Raw genomic sequence first — 17,949 nt, forward strand, 5'->3', positions numbered from 1 at the left:
GTTCTTTTTTTAATTAATTTACTTAGATTTATCAACAATCACTTCCATATGCTTTTGAGTTTAAAATTTTTCTCCCTCTTGCTCCCCACCACCTTCCCCAGGATGGTGCATAATCTGATATAAACTATACATATATATATGTATATATATATATATGTGTGTGTGTATATATATATATATATATATATATATATACGTATTTCCGCATTAGTGATGTTGTAAGTAAGAATTAGAACCAATAGGAGGAACAACCAGAAAGAGGAAACAAAACTCAACAGAAGAAAAAAATAGCAAATATTTTGCTTTGAACTGCATTCAAACTTCATAGTTCTTTCTTGGGATGTGGATAGCATTTTCCATCACAAGGCCTTTGGAGATGTCTTAGATCCTTGTACTGCTGGGAAGAGTTAAGCTTATCAATATTATTCATCATAAAACATGGCTGTTATTGTGTACAACATTCTCTTCATTCTGCTCACTTCACTCAGCATCAGACCATACAATACTTTCCAGGTTTTTCTGGTCAGCCTGTTCATCATTTCTTATAGCACAATAGTATTCCATTACACTTATATACCACAACTTGTTCAGCCATTCCCCAATTGATGGGCATCCTCTTAATTTCCAATTCTTTGTCACCACAAAAAGAGCTGCTATGAATATTTTTGTACTATTCAGCTCTGGTCTTTTCATCAAGAATGCTTGAAAGTCCTCTATTTCACTGACTATCCATTTTTCCCCTGAAGGACTATACTCACTTTTGCTGGGTAGGGGATTCTTGGCTGTAATCATCTCTCCTTTGCCCTCCAGAATAGCATATTGCAAGCCCTGCAGTCCCTTAAAGTAAAAGCTGCTAAATCCCATGTTATCCTGATTGTTTTTCTACAATATTGAATTGTTTCTTTCTGGCTGCTTGTAATATTTTTTTTTTCCAAGACCTGCAAACTCTGGAATTTGGCTACAATATTCCTAGGAGTTTCCCTTTGGGGATCTCTTTCAGGAGGTGATTAGTGGATTCTTTCCATTTCTATTTTACCCTCTAATTCTCAAATATCAGGGTAGTTTCCAATGACAATTTCTTGAAAGATGATGTCTAGGCTCTTTTTGGATCATCGCTTTCAGATAGTCTAAGAATTTTTAAATTCTCTCTCCTGGATTTATTTTCCAGGTCAGTTGTCTTTCCAATGAGATATTTCACATTGTCTTCTTTTTATTCTTTCTTTTGGTTTTATTTTACAATGTTTTGATTTCTCATAAAGTCACAAACTTCCAATTCCTCCATTCTAATTTTTAAGGAAGTAGTTTCTTTTTTTCTCTTGTCTGTTTTTTTTTTTTTTTTGTATTTTTTTTCTCTGATGACATCTTTTTTTATTTTTTGGACAGTTCCAAAGGATTTATGATAAAACATACTATCTACCTTTAGAAAGACAACTGATGGCCTGAGAGTGCAAATTAAAGCATGTTTTATTTTTCCTCTTTTTTAACATAGGTAATGAAGAAATTTATTATGTACGACTATATATATTTTTGATATGTTTTGTTTTTATTGTTCCTCATGGGATTCAGGAGGGAATAAGAAAGGGGGAAAATTTGGAGCTAAAAAAAGAATTTGTGTTTTTTGGTGTCATTTTATTTTATTTTATTTTTAAAAATTAATTAACTTTTTAGTTTTCAACATTCACTTCCACAAAATTTTGAGTTCCAAATTTACTCCCCATCTCATCCCTCCCCTCATCCCAAGATGGCATGCATTCTGAATACCTTTTCTCCTAATCCGTCCTCTCTTGTATCTCTCTCCCTCTTCTCTAATCCCATTCCCCTTCAGTCTTTTGTAGGGCAGGGTAGATTTCTATACCCCATTTCCTGTATATCTTATTTCCCAGTTGCATGTCAAAACAATGTTTTTTTAACTTTTGTTTTTAAAACTTTGTATAATAAACTTTCTCCCTTCCTTCTTCCCCACCCACTCTCATTGAAAGGGCAAGTGACTTGATACAGGTTATCCATGTGTAGTCATGAAAAACACTTCATAGTAGTCATGTTGTGAAAAACTAAGTATATTTCCCTTAATCTTATTCTGCCCCCCCATTTATTCTATTCTCTTTTGAGCCTGTCCATCCTTAGAAATGTTTGCTTCTGATTACCCCCTCCTCCAATCTGCTCTCCCCTCTATCATCCTCTTGCTTTGTTGTCCCCTTCCCCCCCATTTTCTTGTAGGGTAAGATAGATTTCCATACACAATTGAGTGTGTATGTTATTCTCTCCTTAAGCCAAATATGATGACAATTTCCTCTCACCTTTTCCCATTTTCCCTCCATTGCAAAAGCCATTTCTTGTCTGTTTTATGTGAGATAATTTAACACATTCTATCTCTAACTTTCTCCTCCTCTCCATATAATCTTCTCTCACCCCTTAATTTTATTCTCCATATATCACTCCTTCATCTTCAACTCACTCTTTTCTCTCTCTCTATCTCTCTTTCTCTCTCTCTCTCTCTCTCTCTCTATCTATCTATCTATCTATCTATCTATATCGAACATAATTTTTTTTTTCCCTCCAACTACTCTAATACTGACAAAGGACTCATGAGTAACAAATATCATCTTCCCATGCAGGAATGTAAACAATTCAACTTTAATAATTTTCTTATGATTTCTCTTTCCTATCTACCTCTTCATGTTTCTCTTGAGTCTTGTATCTTAAAATCAATTTTCTATTCAGCTTTGGTTTTTTTCATCCAGAATACTTGAAAGTCCTCTATTTCATTGAATGTCCATTTTCCCCTGAAGGATTATGCCCAGTTTTTCTGGGTAGATGATTCTTGGTTGTAATCCTATCTCCTTTGACCTTTGGAATATTATATTTCAATCCCTGCATCTCTTAATGTAGAAGCTGCTAAATCTTGTGTTATCCTGATTTTGTTTCCACAATTCTTGAGTTGTTTCTTTCTGGCTGCTTGCAATGTTTTCTCCTTGACCTGGGAACTCTGGAATTTGGCTAGAATATTCCTAGGAGTTTTCCTTTGGAGATCTCTTTCAGGAGATGATTGGTGGATTCTTTCAATTTCTATTTTGCCCTCTGGCTCTAAAATATCAGGGCAATTTTCCTTGATAATTTCTTGAAAGATGATGTCTAGGCTTTATCTGATCATAGCTTTCAGATAGTCCAATGATTTTTAAATTATCTCTCCTGGATCTATTTTACAGGTCAGTTATTTTTCCAATGAGCTATTTTACATTGTTTGCTTTTTTCTTCATTCTTTTGAATTTGTTTTATAGTATCTTGATTTCTCATAAAGTCATTAGCTTCCAATTGCTTCATTCTAATTTTTAAGGAAGTATTTTCTTCAGTAAGCTTTTGGACTTCTTTTTCCATTTGGCCAGTTTTGCTTTTTAAGGCATTCTTCTCATTGGCTTTTTGGACCTCTTTTGCCATTTGTGTTAAGCTATCTTTTAAAGTGTTATTTTCTTTAGTATTTTTTTCATCTCCTTTAGTAAACTGTTGACTTTTTTTCATGATTTTCTTGCTTCACTCTCATTTCTCCTCCCAGTTTATCCTCTACTCTTACTTACTTCTCAAAATCCTTTCTGGAGATCTTCCATTGTCTGGGCTAATTTCGACTTTTATTGGAGGCTTTGGATGTAGAAGCTTTGACTTTGTTGTCTTCTTCTGATTGTATGTTTTGATCTTCTTTGCCACCAAAGAAAGATTCTATAGTCTGACTTTTTTTGGCACATTTTTCTCATGATCTCAGCGACTTACTTGAGTAGTAAGCTCTTTGTTATGGTAGTGGTCTGCTTCCAATGTGGAGAATGTATATCCCAAGCTTTGTGGGTTTTTGTGCAGGTGTTTTCAGAGATACTTCTAGGAACCTGTAAATTTTCAATTCTTCCAAGGTGGTATCATCAAGGGCAAGGTGTTTACTTCTTTCCTGGCCTGTGCTCTGGTCTATGAGTGACCACAAGCACTCTTTTCTGCTTTGGAACTCTGAGGAGGATTCCCTCTCCACCACCACCACAAACTCTACCACTCTTCCTTACCCTAGGATTGCCATCCAAAACTGTGACCCAGATCCCAGCATAGGGAAAGTAAGAGAATTCTGCCTCTCCTGAAGCAGCCACCACCCTGGGGTTACAGCCAGTACTGGAGCTGGGATTGATCTTCTCTCTCACTGCAGTCAAAGACTTTTCCTACTGACCTTCTAAGTTGTCATTGGCATTTGTGGTTGAGAGGTCTGTAAACCACCACAGTTTCCCCTGATTTAGACCTCTGAGACCTGCTCCAGGTTCAGTGAGGTCCAGTCTTTGTGGTTCCACATTGAACTGTGCTCCTCTCCCAGCCTGGTGTGATAGACCTTTCTAATCAACCCTCAAAGTTTTCTTGAGCTAGAAATTTGTTTCACTCTTTTTGTGGATTATGTTGCTCTAGAATTTGTTTAGAGCCATTTTTTACAGGTATTTGGACAGGTTTGTGGGAGAGCTCAAGCAAGTCACTCCTTTTATTCCCACCATCTGGTCTCAGCCCCCTGACCTTAGAAATTTTCTAATGCAACCCTTTCATTTTTGTTAAAAAGAAAAAAGCCCAAAGAGAGGAAATGATTTGTTCTATTAGACATAAATGGTAAAATCAACATTTAAGCCCAAGTGCTTTCACTGACTTTCTTTTAAGTTTTTATTTTTTTTTCTGTTAAATTTTTTGAAACAAAACCTCATCTCATACAACACCAAGCCTTTTCTAAAACACCCTCACCAAGTAATCACATTGAGTGTGGTTGAAAGCATTCCTCAATTGGTAATTCAGTATGTTATATGCAATTATTTCCAACAATCTCACTCTTTATCCCCTTTCCCAGACAGCCATTGCTTATCTTAGAGAACTTTTAACTGATAGAGAAAATTGAAATATGGGGAGAGATAGATTAGAACAAAGGCAAAGGACAGACAGATGGACAGACAAATAGATACATAAACATAATAATAATAATAACAATAATAATAACACATGATTATATGCTAGGCACTGTGAGAATATTATGTTTTTGATTCTCACAGCAAACATTAGAAGTAGGTTCTATTTTACAGATGAAAAAAACTGAGGTAAATATGTTAAATGATTTGTCCAGATAGTGAAAATCTGAAGTGAATATCTGAAGCCAGTTTTGTATTCAGTTCTTGCTGATTCAAGGTATGGGACTCAAGATACAGAGATAAAGACACACTGAGAGGAGAGAGGGGAGAAGAAGAATAGAGCTTATTCTTTTTTAATAATTTTAGAACACCCAGTTTTATTGTGATTATATTTTTTCTGTTTATATTATTGCAGTCATTTGATAGATTAACTTTGCATTAGTTCATATACATTTTTTTTTCACGATTGATTATATCGACTGTTTTCTTTGGCTGCCAAACACATTAATATGCCACTACTTCTTGTGTCATTTTATTTGACAATTCCATGACTAACTTCCTATTTGGCCAATACTTAGCTAACAATAAATTCTATGCTAAATATTTCTCTAGGTATAGAGGTTTTCTTTTTGTCAATGTCCTTCTTGTAGTATATGTCTAATAGTGGAATGTCTAGTTTAAAGAAAATGGACCTTCCAGGATATGAAGGGAACTCATCAAAAGAAGTGATGGGGAGGATGGCCTAGCCATATCAGATCTTAAATTATATTATAAAGCATCAATCACCAAAATTACTCGGAAGTGGTGGATCAGTGGAATAGGTTAGCTACAGAAGACACTATAGTCAATGACTATAGCAATCTACTGTTTGATAAACCTAAAGACTCCAGCTTCTGGGATAAGGATTTACTATTTGACAAAAACTGCTGGGAAAACTGGAAAATAGTATGGCAGAAACTAGGCATAGACATAAATCTTATACCATATACCAAAATAAAGTCAAAATGGGCTCAAGGCTTATATAAAAGGCAAATACTATCAGCAAATTGAGAGTGCAAGGAATAGTTTACCTATCAGATCTATGGAGAATTGAAGAATTTATGACCAAAGAAGAGATAGACAACATTATGAAATACAAAATGTAAGACTTTTATTACCAAGAGAATTATCAACCATTAATTTACTTATTATTGGTTGGCTTATTTAATGAATTAATTTTTTTCATTGCCTGAGGCTTTATCTCTTTACTTTTTGGGGGGGGGGGCAATTGGGGTTAAGTGACTTGCCCAGGGTCACACAGCTAGTAAGTGTCAAGTGTTTGATCTGAGGCCGAATTTGAACTCAGGGGCTCCTGACTTCAGGGCTGGTACTCTAACCACTGCACCACCTAGCTGCCCCTACTTATTTTTTAATGAAAGTTCCTACTGTAACCCTATTGCATATGATGCTTATTTTTCATTTCAGATAACTTCATTTTAATTATATATCTATATGAATTTACTTAAAATTGCCTTATGAATATATATTTGTTGCATTCTCCCATAATCTTGAGACTTATTTCTTCATATCACTTCATCATTTATCCTACTTAAAATTCTTTTTTAATCAAATTTGTGTTTTCAAGTTTACAAAATTTATTTGCATAAGATTTTGGGTTCTAAATTTTCTCCCTCCCCCTCACCCCCTCAAAGACAACATACAATTTGCAATAAGCTCTAAAATTTGTAACTCAAAATCTTGTGGAAGTGAATGTTGAAAACTTAAATAAAAATAATAAAAAAGAAAGGAAGGAAAAAGACATGAAAATAAACAAAAATGTGTGGAGAAAGGAACAAATAAAAAAGTTTTTATGCTATTAAATTGATTATGTTTCATATATACATATATACATATATATGTGTATATATACATATATACATATATATGTGTATATATATACATATATGTGTGTATATATACATATATACATATATATGTGTGTATATATACATATATATACATATATATGTATATATATGTATGTATATGTATATATGTGTGTGTGTGTGTGTGTATGTGTGTATATATATATATATATATATATATATATATATATAAAGAATTCTCCTCCTTGTGGCAGCTAGATGTTGCAGTAATAGAGCTCTGGCCTTGGAGTCAGGAGGGCCTGAGTTCAAATCCAGTCTCAGACCCATGATACTCACTAGCTGTGTGACTCTGGATAAGTCAGTTTTCTCCAGAGGTCTGTCATACCTAACTTTCCATAACTTCTTTCTTGTTTATTTTGTGGTTAGATTTATTTAGTTCAGAGAGGGGGAGATTGAGGTCCCCCACTCGTATAGTATTGCTGTCTATTTTTTCCTGTAATTCCCTGAACTTCTCCTCTATGAATTAGGATGCTATACCACTTGGTGCATATATGTTTAGTAATGATATTACTTCATTGTCTATGGTGCCTTTTAGCAGGATTTAGTTTCCTTCCTTATCCCTTTTGATAAGATCTAGCTTTGCTTTTGCTTTGTCTGAGATCAGGATTGATACCCCTGTTTTTTTTTTTTTTACTTCAGCTGAAGCATAACGTATTCCGTTCCAGATTTTTACCTTTACCCTGTGTGTGTCACTGTTTTTCAAATGTGTTTCCCGTAAACAACATATTGTAGGATTATGGTTTTTAATCCATTTTGCTGTCCACTTTTGTTTTATATGAGAATTCATCTCATTCACTTTCACAGTTATGATTACTATCTTTGTCTTTCTCTCTGTCCTTCCCCCTGTTTATGCTTTTCTTTTTCCTTTCTCCTTTTCCCTCCTCACTAGTGTTTTGCTTTTGACCACCACCTCCCTCAGTCCCTCCTCCCTTCTATTAGCCCATTCCTTTTTCTTCCCCTTTGCCCTTACTGCTTCTTCCCTCCCTTCTATTCCCCCTTCCTTTTCTTTTCCCTTTTCCCTCCTACCGCCTATAGGGCAAGTTAGATTTCTATTCCTAACTCTTTATGTCATTCCCTTCTTGAGACAAATCTGATGAGAGTAAGGTTCAAACAATCCTCACCCACCTCCCTTCTTTCCCTCTGCTGTAATAGGTTTTTTGTGTCTTTTCCTGTAATGTAATTTACCCTTGTCATCCTCCTGTTTTCTCAGTACCTTTTCTTAGATCATATTAATCTACTTACTTGGATCCATTTAACACCCTTGATTAGATTTTTTTTATCATTATATCAAAGTCAACACCTTTTATGTGCACTCCTTTAACATGGTTTAATAACAATACAGTTCTCGAGAATTACAAGTGTGATCTTTCCTTGCAGGGATGTAAACAGTTTGCCCTTATTAACAACATACCGTAGATTTCTGCCACATTTTCCTTTTTATGTCTCTCTTCAGTCTTGTATTTGAAGATCAAATTTTCTATTGAGCTCTGGTCTTTTATCAGGAAGGTCTGGAATTCCCCTATTTCATTGAATATCCATCTCCTCCCCTGATAGATGATGCTCATTTTTGCTGGGTAGTTGATCATTGGTTGTAATGTAAGCTCCTTTCCCTTACAGAATATCACGTTCCATAACCAAGACTATGAATCTTTTAATGTAGAAGTTATGTAATCCTGACCGTTGTTCCATGATATTTAAATTGTTTCTTTCTGGCTGCTTACAGTATTTTCTCTTTGACTTGTAATTTTGGAATTTGGCTACTATATTCCTTGGTGTTTTCAATTTGGGATATCTTTCAGCAGGTGATTGGTGGATTCTTTCTATTGATGTTTTACTGGTTCTAGGACCTCAGGGCAGTTTTCCTCTATGATTTCCTGAAAGATACCATCCAGGCTCTTTTTTCATCATAATTTTCAGGTAGACCAATAATTTTTAAAGTGTTTCTCCTGGATTGATTCTCCAGGTCAGTTGTTTTACCAATGAGATGTTTTATGTTTTCTTCTATTTTTTTCATTTTTTTGTTTCTGTTTGACTGATTCTTGCTCTCTCATAGAGTCATTAGCTTCCATTTGCCCAATTCTAATTTTTAACAGATTGTTTTCTTCTATTAGATTTTGTATCTCCTTCCCCATTTGGCCAATGGTATTTTTTAGGGACTTGTTTTCTTCAGTGTACTTTTTTTTCCAGTTGGTCGATTGTATTTTTTAAGGACTCTTCTGCCTCTCTCAATTAACTTTTAAAATCTTTCTTGAACTCTTCTAAGAAGGCTTTTTGGGCTTAAGACTAGTTTATAGTCCATTTTGAGGTTCCAGATGTGGATTTGTTGACAATGTTTTCCTCTTCAGAATTTTTACCTTGATCATTATTATTCTCTTAATATCAATATATGGTACATTTCTTTTTACTCATGGTGTTTGCTTATTCCCTGGCCTTTAAAGAGATGGAGCTCTCCTGCTGGGGAGCAGAGGGCACTGACCCAAGCTTCTTGTTTGGGAGTTTTGGGCCTCGTCACTGTCTTTGTGTACTGGGGTCCCCAATGTTGGCAGGTGGAACCTGTAGGGTACTGGCAGTTTGCTGGTGTTGGGCTGGAATCAGCAACACTGGAACTCTGGGCATAGGATTGAGTAGTCTGGCTCCTGAATGTTGCCTGATGTTGCAGGATGTTTATCCACTTTGGGCCCCTTGGAGCACTTCACAGATTTTTTTTTTAATTTTTTTTTATTTTTAACATGTGTTTTTAAAGCTTTGGGTTACAATTTTTCTCCCTTCCTCCCTCTCCACCCACCCTCATTGAAAAGGCAAACATCTCAGTACAGGTTATAGATGTGTAGTCATGCAAAACACTTCCATAATAGTCCTGTTGTGAAAAACTAAGTATATTTCCCTTCATCCTATCCTACCCCCCATTTATTCTGCTCTCTCTTTTGACCCTGTCCCTCTTCAGAAGTGTTTGCTTCTGATCCCAATCTGCTCTCCCCTCTATCAACCCCCTGCTCTCATGTCCCCTTCCTCCCTTTTTTTCCAGTACAGTAAGATAGATTTCCATACCCAAATGAACGTGTATGTTATTCCCTCATTAAGCCAAATCTGATGAGAATAAGATTCACTCATTCTCTCACACCTTCCCCCATTTCCCTCCACTGTAAAAGCCTTTTCTTGTCTGTTTCATGTGAGATATTTTACCTAACTCTACTTCTCCCTTTCTCCTTCTCCCAGTATATTCCTCTCTCACCCCTTAATTTTATTTTCCAGATATCACTCCTTCATCTTCAACTCACCCTGTGCCCTCTATCTATACATACATATACTTTTCCCTCATACTGACAAAGGGCTCATGAGTTACAAATATCATCTTTCCACGCAGGAATATAAACAGTTCAACCTTAATAAGCCTCTTATGATTTCTCTTTCCTCTTTACATTTTCCATATTTCACTTGAGTCTTGTATTTAAAGGTCAAATTTTATATTCAGCTCTGGTCTTTTCCACAGGCATACTTGAAAGTCCCCTAATTTGTTGAATGATCATATTTTACCCTGAAGGATTATACTCAGTTTTGTTGGGTAGGTGATTCTAGGTTGTAGTCTTAACTCCTTTGCCCTCCAGAATATCATACCCCATGCCCTCCTGACCCTTAATGTAGAAGCTGCTAAATCTTGTGTTATCCTGATTGTGTTTCCACAGTGCTTGAATTGCTTCCTTCTGGCTGCTTGCAATATCTTCTCCTTGACATGTGAATTCTGGAATTTGGCTACAATATTCCTAGGAGTTTTCCTTTGGGGATCTCTTTCAGGAGGTGAGTGGTGGATTCTTTCAATTTCTATTTTACCTTCTGGTTCTAAAATATCAGGGCAGTTTTCCTTGATAATTTCTTGAAAGATGATGTCAAGGTTCTTTTTTTTGATCATGACTTTCAGATAGTCCAATAATTTTTAAGTTCTCTCTCCTGGATCTGTTTTCCAGGTCAGTTGTTTTTCCAATGAGATATTTCACATTCTCTTCTATTTTATCATTCCTTAAAATTAGTGTTACAGTGCTTTGATTTCTCAAATTGTCCCTAGTTTCCAATTTCTCCATTCTGACTTTTAAGGAAGTATTTTCTTCAGTAAGCTTTTGGACTTCCTTTTGCATTTGGACAATTTTGCTTTTAAGGGCATTTTTCTCCTCATTGGTTTTTTGGACTTCTTTTGACATTTGGGTTACGCTAATTCGAAGGTGTTATTTTCTTCAGCATTTTTTGGGTCTCCTTTAGCATCACTCTCAGTTTTTCCTCTACTTCTCTTACTTGTTTCTCAAAATCCTTTTTGAGCTCTTCCATGGCCTGGGACCAATTCATATTTTTCTTGGAGGCTTTGGATCTAGGAGCTTTGACTTTATTGCCTTCTTCTGGTTGTATGTTTTGATCTTCTTTGTCATCAAAGTAAGATAATATAGTCTGACTCTTTCTGTGCTGCTTGCTCATGATCTCAGCCAATTACTTGAGTTACAGACTCTTTGTTAAGGCAGGAGTCTGTTTCCAGTGTGGAGAATGTACTGTCCCAAGCTTAAGGGGTTTTGTGCAGGTGTTTTCAGAGACACTTCTAGGGACATGTAAATTTTTAGTTCTTTGAAGGTGCTATGATCAAGGGTAAGGTGTTTACTGCTTTCCTGGCCTGTGCTCTGGTCTATGAGCACTCTCTTCTGACTTGGAACTGTGAAGAGGGTTTCCTCTCCTCGCCCCAGGACTGCCACCCAGAACTGTGACCCAGATCCAAATATGGGCAAAACAAGAGAATCCTGCACCAGCAGAGAGATCCCTGCAATCCCCCTCTGATCAGCCACTCAATTCCCCCTCAGTCTGTGGGCCAGAAGCTGAAGAAGCAGCTGTGGCCCCCAAGGAATGGGGCTGGGATCCTGCGCTCCTCTCTCACCACCACAGTCACAGAGTTTTCCCCCTGACCTAAGTTGTCTTTGGCATTTGTGTGTTGAGGAGTCTGGAAACTGCCATAGCTGGCCAAGATTTAGTCCTCTCAGGCCTGCTTCAGGTTTGCTGCAGCCTGCGTGTCCATTCCAAACTACGCTCCTCTCCCAGCCCAGAGCCATATACCTTTCTGATCAACCATCCTGGCAGTCTTTGGCTGGAAATTTGTTTCACTCTCTCTCTTTTGTGGGTTCTGCTGCTTTAGAATTTGTTTAGAGCCATTTTTATAGGTATTTGGAGGGGTTTAGGGGAGAGCTCAAGCAAGTCACTGCTTTCACTCCACCATCTTGGCTCTACCCCCCACTTCACAGATTTTTGTTGAGGCCCTGGAAGACTGCTGTAGAATACTGAGGTACCTGCTGGTTTTCTGAGCTGGTTTCCACTGGTTCCCCCACCCTCAATAAGTCACCTGTAGGACCAGGTGTTGGTGTTTGCATGCTCCACCACCTGGATTTCAGAATCTCCTCCTGGTATGCTAAAGTGGGACCTTCAGCTAGCTTGCTGGGACAGTTCCTGTTCTGTACTGCACCCCTTCCCTCAGGGCAAGAGACACCTTTCCCATAAATCCCTCAAGCTACCTGGGCTACTGGACTGCTGCTTCCCATCTTTCTTCTGGTTCAGCTGATCCAGGGATTTTCCTTGGGCAATATTTCCTGTGCTTTCACAGGTTGATACAGGAGGGTAAGAGCAACTACTTGTTTACTCCACCACCTTGGCTCCCAGAAGCGAAAAAAATAAATTAAATATAAAAGTTAAAAAAAGACTAAAAAAAATAAACTTCATAAAACTGAAAAAAAAAACTACATGTTCTATTGTTATAAAATAACTGTTTGGTTGATCTAAATACATCTTTATTGTGATTATATACTTGATTCAGGTAAGACAAAACAGGCAAAACAGCAGCAAAAAAATAGATACATACATACATTATATATACGTGTATATATATATATATAATGTATGTATATATGAGAGAGAAAGAGATAGAGAGAGAGAGAGAGAGAGAGAGAGAGAGAGAGAGATCCAGCATCACTGTTGCATAAATTGAGGTTAAAATTAAGATCAGATCAGAAAGCAGTGAACAACAACTCCAAGATCATCATTTTTTAGAATGGAGTAAATAGATCCTAGTGACTTTAATAGAAATCAAGACATTGTAAAACAAATCCCAAATAATGAAAAAATAGAAAACAATAACAAATATCTCATTGGAAAAACAACTGACATGGAAAATAGGTGCAGGAGAGAAAGGTTAAAAAAGTATTGGACTATCTGAAAGCCATGATAGAAAAAAAAGAGCCTAGATATCATCTTTCAAGAAATTATCCAGTAAAACTGCCTTGATATTCCAAAACCAGATGGTAAAACAGAAAGAATCCATTGATCACCTCCTGAAAGAGATCCAAAAAAAACTCCTAGGTATATTGTAGTCAAATTTCAGAGTTCCCAGGTCAAAGAGAAAATATTGCAAGCAGCTAGAAAGAAACAATTGAAATATTGTGGAAACATAATCAGGATACAAGATTTAGCAGTTTCTACATTAAGGGACCAAAGGGCTTGTAATAGAATATTCTGGAGGTCAAAGGACCTAGGACTGCAACCAAGAATCACTTATCCAGTAAAACTGAGTATAATCCTTCTGGTGAAAAATGGACATTCAGTGAAATAGTGGACTTTCAAGCATTCTCACTTTGAGGGAGGTCATAACCGTTGAGTGAATAGGCTTCTCTAAGAAGTGAGTTAAGGAATGGTTCTTTTAATAAAAAAAAAATCAAACTTGGAGGGGAAGACCCTCAGGGCCACTGGCCAAAAGAGAAATAGTTGCTATAGACATTCATTCTGAGCCAGGAGGGCCCAAAAAATAACCATTAAGTGGTCATTGGGCAGGGCAGAGACCTATTGCCCATTCAATGAGATCCAGAATGAATTGGATTTAAGGTTTTCCCTCACTCAAAGTGAGGTCTTGAAAAGACCTTAGCTCAAAAAGACTAAGGTCTCCCATTGCATCCTGAGCCATCTCCAGTCATTCTGATCATATCTGGCCACTGGACCCAGATGGCTTTGGAGGAGAGAGTGAAGATGTTGACTTTGCACAGCCCTCCCTAACTCAAATCAAATTTAATTGCAAGTCATGCCATCATCTCCCCTATGTCATGGTCCTCTTTGAGAACAAAGGACAAGTCACAGTAATAGAGTCATTTTGAAGATGGATAAGTATGAGGGGAAAGACAAAGAGTTCTATTTTAGGGCACATTGGCTTTGAGATACCTTTAGAGATCCAATTTGAAATAACCACCAGAATTGAAGATAAAAGAGTAGAGTTCTGCAGTGAAAGAAGGACTATGTATGTAGATGTGAAATTCATTTGTCTGTCATTAGAAGTAAAACCATGTGAAATAAGGCATTTACCCCAAGAAAGTTTATGGAGAGAGTATCCAGACAGAACTTTGCATAGTATACTCAGTAGACATCAATGCATGATGAATGTTCATACTAACTGCACAAATATACATATTGAATTGCTTCATCTTATACAAAACATTTATGGGTTTTAGTTTAATAAATGTTTGTAAAATATAAAATGATTATATTTACAACTGAACATTCTTATTTGAGTGGTGTCTTACCTTCTCACTCTGAGTTCATTTAAACTGGTAATCATCTTACTGATAAGATTTAAATGCAGGCAAATAAGAGGTCCAGTAGACAGGGCCTGGAATCAGAAAGATCTGAGTTCAAACATGGTGTAAGACAATTACTAGCTGCATGATCCTGGCCAAGTCATTTAATCTCAGTTTGCCTCAGTTCCTCATTTGTAATATGGGGATAATAAAAGCACCTACATCCCAGGGTTGTGAGGATAAAATGACAAAATAATTGCAAAGCACATAATATACTGCTTAGCACATAATGAGCACTATACAAATATTAGCTATTATTAAATCATCAAAATGATTAACCTCTGTCAAGTGACAACTTTCGGAAATCCGATCATATTTTCTACTAGGAAATATTCAGCTTATAGGAATTGTGCTTTGCAAATTCTAAACTCATAATTCATAGCAAATATTGGTTATTTAAGGATATATTTATAATGAAACAGAAAAGAACAATGAAAAAAAGGGTTCAATTCCTCATTATTCAGCTGGAAGGGTTATAATCTCTTATTCATCTGTCCACAAATTTGGAAAAAATGTACTTCATATTACTTTCTTCAGCCATATCACATGAAGCACTCTCCAAGGGTCTTAAATGTGTCAATGACAACATTTTATAATAATTTCCTTTTGAGCAGCAAGCAATCCCAAGTCAAATCTAATCAGTGCAATTTTTGTTTTAAAATTTCTATCTCAAATAACAATCAATGGGTTAAGAATTGGCTTCCTTTAGGCAAATATCTATCTAAGAAAATGAAATAAGAATAAATTGTCCCCCCCAAAAAAGTCTCTTTTTTTCACATATATAAGTAACATTTGCTATATGGACTATACCAAATATAATAATCAAGATAAGCTAACCACAATCTGTGTCTTATTTTCAGGATGTAGATTTTGTAAGTGTTTTTCCTGAATGTAAATACATTTCTGACTCCTAAGCCCTGAAAGAGAACAGGTCATCATAAACTCACATAGCTTTAACATAGTTACTTTCTTTGAGGTCAGAAGAACTGTGCTCCCCATACAATGTTAGACTAGGATACAATAGTTCAATGTATGTGTATGCATCAGTACTACACAGTCCTGAAAAGGTTAATAACCATGATAAAACTACTTAGTTTGACAACTTATATAACTATGACAAAGCCTAAAAATATATTCTTTAAACAAAAATGGTCAGTTTAGAGATTTCTAGCTAAATAAGAGTATTCATCATTAGAAGTGGGGATTAGGAAAGGCTTTCCTAAGCTCTACATGTAAGAGTCAGATAAAATATTTTTCTTATTGAGAATAAAGCAATTTGGGAAAAAAATGTGACATGCTAATCTCATTATGATGTTCTTTGATACACAAGAGAAAATATTATTTCCTTCTATTATCAAATTTAATAATTATAATGTGGGGGGTATCTGAAAGATTTTTGGATTAGATTTAAATTCTAAGTTTATGATTTAATGAAATTCATCTGGAAGAACAAAATGTCAAGACTATTAAGGAAATAAAAAAGTGAAGGAAGGTGGCTTAGTAGTACTAGATCTCAATTTCTACTACAAATGTAATCATCAAAATAATTTGTTCCTGAATAAGAAATGGAGGGGATGATGATTATTGAGATAGATTAGGTACACACTATATGAACAAATAAAGAGATAAAATTGGAGAAATAGGAATTGCTAATTACTAGGTTGAGTAATGTAACCTAGTGTTTGATGAAGCTAAAGCTCTCAACTATTAAGTCAAAAACACACTATTTGACCAAAAAGAAAAAAAACAAATAAAAAAACTGCTGGGGAAACTAGAAAGTAGTATGGCAAAAGTAAATATATGCTAATACCTCAAATCTTATGTCAAAATGATTTTAAAATTGATAAATAATTTATACTTAAAGTGTGATATCATAAGCAACTTAAGGGATCATGGTGGAAAACTGGCTGTCAGACCTTTGCAAAAGGGAAGAAATAGAGGAAGTCATAGGAGATAAAATTAATACATTTGATTTCATTAAATTGATAAGGCTTTAGACAAACAAAGCAATGTGATGAAATTTTTTTTAAAGTAGGAAAGTTGGGGGGAGGGTTATACTAAATTTCTCTGATAGAATCTCATTTCTTAAATATACAGAAAACAGAGCAAAATTTATAATAAATAAGAGCCATTCCTCAAATGACAAATCATCAAAGATTATGTGCAGGTGTTTTTTTTTGAAAACTATATGAAAGCTATTAATCAATAACAATAAGAAAACAAATCTTATAAATCACTAATTAAAGAAATGAAAATTAAAACATATCTGAAAAACCAACTCACATTCTTTAGATTGAATAACATAACAGAAAATAAAAATAAGGAATGCTGAAGGGATGTGAAAAAATAGATACACTGATACTCTGTTAGTAAAAATGTGAAGTGGCCCAACCATTTTAGAAATCAATATGGAACTATGCCCAAAGTGCTTTAGAATTGTTCATACACATTGACTCAGAAATGCACTACTAGATCTGTAATTTAAGGACAAGAAGAGGTTAAAGAGTCCATATATTTTAAAAAAAGAAAATATTTATGGCATCTCCTGTTGTGGTGGAAAAGATTTGGAAAATAAAGAAATGACTATCACTTGATGAATGGCTGAACAAATTGTGGTATAGATTTTCATTGAAAACTCTTGTTCTACAAGAAATTATGAAGGAAATGGTTTCAGAAAAACCTAGAAAGACACATATGAACTGATGCAAAGTGGAATGAAGGTAGAGAATTATTCACAATGATAGCAACATTGTGATGATAACCAAATGTTAAAAACTCTGATCAATCAATGATTCACAACAAATTTAAAGTACTCAGGACGAAAAACGCTATCTACCTCCAGAGAGAGAATTAATGGACTCTGAGTGCAAAGTGAAGTGTATTTGTTCTTTATTTATTTTTCCAGTGGCCAATATAAAATGCTTTGCATAACTTCACATATATAATGGGTTTTATATTTCTTCCCATCTATTATAAACTATTATGAAAATAAAAATTAAATTAAAAAAGAATGAGAGATACAGAACTTACAACTTATGTATATTTTTTGTCTTCCAGTTTTGGCATGATAAGTCTGGCTTTTTCTTTCAATCCTGGAATTCACATCCTGGAAAAGCAGATAGGAGGAAAACCTTTCTCCCTATGCCATCCTGGGTTCCCCATTTGCTTGTGTCCATTTCAAAAATAACATTCTTTTTATGTAAGACAAGCTACTTGACTCTTGGAAAAGTGTCTGACCCCCATATCTAAGGAATGGTCTTCTAATATGTTTAAAAGTGGAGGTATTCAGCAAAATATCCAGTGTCAACATAGTTTTTTGTTTTTTTTTTATACTTCAGAGAAAGATATAACAGTCAAGATTGTGTATGAATACATCTATTCCATTCCCTGACATATTGTGCATATGAGAGGGGGTAAATCACTTTATTGTCTTTGCAGAAAAATACTCTTCATTTTGGAGATTTTAAGCCTAGAACA

The sequence above is a fragment of the Vombatus ursinus genome, unplaced genomic scaffold (assembly GCF_900497805.2).
Source record: "Vombatus ursinus unplaced genomic scaffold, bare-nosed wombat genome assembly UNPS02009573.1, whole genome shotgun sequence".
NCBI lineage: Eukaryota > Metazoa > Chordata > Mammalia > Diprotodontia > Vombatidae > Vombatus > Vombatus ursinus.